Genomic DNA, 3338 nt, shown 5'->3' on the forward strand with positions numbered 1-3338 from the left:
ATTTCAATAAGATCTCAATAGTATTTCGTGTCCTTATAGATGTTGAGTCTTTCCCCTTTTATAGTTGATTCTAGGAGAAGATATAATGTCTTTGTCTTAATGAGACAATTACGAGCAATAAATGATATTTAAAAGAAACGTTACATAATCATTTCTATTTAATTCAGATTCTCTAACGTATTTGACATTTAATGCTGTATTTAGACTCTTTTACGTCATCAGATTCGTATCTTCAACTTCTTCTGATCTTTGATCTTTAAACGACTCGAATAGGTACGAGACTCGTACCTATTTTAGTAACGGTCCACACCTATGTTGCTTTCTTTTCCCCTATCTGTTGTCGCCCGTGCCTCTTGGCTATTTATTGCGTTTTGACCTTTTGACCAGTCCACGTGTCATGACACATCATCTTCAATATTTAAACTCAGTTTTTTTCCAATACAGTTTTACAGCTAAGTAAGAACAACTTTCCTATTTTCTTCTGTTTTGTAGGAATTTGATAAGAGTACAATGTTCAATTGATTTCTTTCTCGGCTCTATTTTGAGAATGATTTGCAACGATACAAAGTCATTTCCTCATGGGATGTTCTTTCAGTTTTTAGCTGAAGTTTGCGCTCTCTCTATTAACTAAGTATTCAATCAGCGCTGCCCTCCTCCCTCTCTAAGCTGGAAATCTTTCATTGCCCTAAACTCCAATCTCTTCCAGTAAAAGGGATGCGCTCTTCCATCTCTACGCTATGGATTCGCAACTGCCCATTGCTCAAACCAAGTCTAGAATTTGGGAAGGGGGATTACTGGCCAAAAATTGCTCAAATTCCCACCATAAAAGTCGACGAGGAATATCTGTAATGACTATAACGAGTGGCACTCTGATAAATGTAAGTTACTCTTTTTTTTTTCTCCTCCAGTAGCTCTTTATTTGTTGTTACTTCTTTTTGCTTGTTTGTTAATTCTTTCCCTTCGTTAAATCTGTGTGAAGCATATATGATATTTATTAGATATAAAAGAGGTAATATGTTGCAATTGTTAGGTCTGTTTATCACATTAATGGTCTGTTTCTCAGTTTGAGAAAGAAAAAAAATCTGGTTTGAGCATTTATGCTATGCTGATTTTTCAATTTTCTTTTTCCTTTTTGTGTTTCGAGTTTGCCTTCGATTTTAGACTTGGTCATGGAATACATTAGATCTCTTATTCACGCCAAGCTATACGAATATAAGCTCTGTCCTCGGGATTTAACACCTCTAAGTAGATGATATTAATGTAAAAGAAAAGGGGGGAAAACGAGATCTTAGGCATGCTGACATTTAGCTTAATGATTAGAATATTATCATCCGAAGAACTTTTGTAAACTTCTCTATTGTTATTAGGATTTCGGCATCAATACAAAATTTGCTAGATCAAAACAACAGAAGAATTTAGTAAACAAATGAAAAACGTTTTTGCTCAAAGTGGCGAAAAGGCGAAAAGCACAAAAAAAGCTCTAAGGCCTGTTGGAGCTTTAAGCGCAAATAAAGCGTGGGCTTTAATGAAAATCTTATGACTAGACGAATTTTGCTTTTTGCTTGCCAGAGAATGTGTCCTTTCAAGTTGATGTGTAAAACTACATTTGATAGCAAATATTGAGAATTTTTTCAGTATTTGGATCTTTGAGTTTCTAACTACACTGCATTCGGTAGGTAATACTGAATGGATCTTGTCACTTTTTTGTATCTCTAATAGTTAAATCGATACTAAATTGTCATCTTCCAGGAGATTTATACAAGTTGTCGCAACAATCGATACTTTATACAAGTTGAAGTGTCTGTTTAAGTACTCACTTGCTAGCTGAAGCCAAGTTTGAGTGGCTTTTTATGTATTTGGCCAATAATTAATATTAGGAATCAATAAATTAAAGTGTAAAATGCATGTCTTACACTTATTGCTTGATGTAAACAACCATCTTGTTGTTCCTTGGGAGAATATAACTTTTACACAATTTCAGATTCCTTCTCGACGAAATTCTCAACATAAATCCTTCTGTTATTTCTGCCGCCTTCATCTAATTAACCTCACATCTCATACAAATATATGAATGCAACAAAGTCCTCATAAACCAACACAAGGTACCATGCTCTTTTTCATCATTTGATTTTTATATGATAATGTCATCTTCTGGCTTTTTTTTTTTAAACTTCAGAAAATATGTCCTCTTTTTCGTTTTGGCTATCGTTAGTAGTTCTTGGATAGCTCAAGCAGGCGATCCTGATATCTTGACGGACTTCATTGTTCCTGAAAATCAAACTGGAGATACAATAAGTGGGAATTTCTTCACCTTCACAGGCATGCGCGGAATTTTTGGCAGTGTTATTACAAGCTTTAAGTCGACAAAAGCTAGCAAAGCTGGACTTTCCAGCTTTGAATGGACAGTGTACTTCACTTGCTGCCCTTCAGTTCCCTGGCGATGGTGTCAACCTGCCCCACACTTACCCTCGTGCATCCGAGCTATTATTAGTAGTGCAGGGCAGTCTAGAAGTTGGATTGTTAGATAGTAGTAACAAGCTCTATACTTAGACTCTAAAAGTTTGTGTGCATTATCAGTACAATACTGATTGGAATAAATCAGCTACAGCTGTTTCTGCATTTGGTAGCGTGAATGCAGAAATCGTTTTCACTTCCAACGACTCTGTTTGCTACTGGTATCGATGATCAGATTCTTGTGAAGCCATTCAAGACTAATGTTGCTACCATTCAAAATATCAAGGCTGGTCTGGTCTTTCATCCTAGACTGCAGATCATAAAATTGCGCCAGTAGATCCAATCATTGATCCGTCTCATTCAAATTTTATGTAGCCAAGTTTTCAAGAGCCTCACCTCCCCACCAAACAGGCCTTGAAAACCACCATTATGGAAAAAGTTGCAATTTCATCTTTTTCTTTATCTGCCTAAGTTTTGATGGGCACAATTATGCGTAACCAATGTTGATAGGAAGTAACAGATATCCAATGAAATAATCGAATATGGTGCAAATTGACAACGACCATTATGAAAAAAGGTTGCAATTTCATCTCTCTATATTTCATCTGTTGAATATGTCTTCATCCCACATCGGAGGAAGACTTGTATTTGGGGGAGAATTGCTCCCTATAAAAGGAGATCTAATGTTTAGGATTTATGCACACCTCTCATTTGCCTTCTTATAGCTTCTTATTTGGGGGAGAATTGCCTTCTTAATGTATTAATAGATGCTCTACAATGGCTAAAACTAATGCATCATAGCTCGAATATGAGTTGATTACATTACCATCGACATTGAAATCAGTATATCGACCGCTACTATTCCATCGATCATTGAGTAGAAG

At 35.9% G+C, this 3338-nt stretch overlaps 1 pseudogene; it reads left to right on the top strand.

Moving 5' to 3' along the window:
• The first annotated feature begins 489 nt into the window (after nucleotides 1-489).
• Nucleotides 490-3084, top strand: LOC107786163 (germin-like protein 9-3; annotated as a pseudogene).
• Nucleotides 3085-3338: the final 254 nt, after the last annotated feature.

Source organism: Nicotiana tabacum, chromosome 22 (genome assembly GCF_000715075.1).
Source record: "Nicotiana tabacum cultivar K326 chromosome 22, ASM71507v2, whole genome shotgun sequence".
Taxonomy (NCBI): domain Eukaryota; kingdom Viridiplantae; phylum Streptophyta; class Magnoliopsida; order Solanales; family Solanaceae; genus Nicotiana; species Nicotiana tabacum.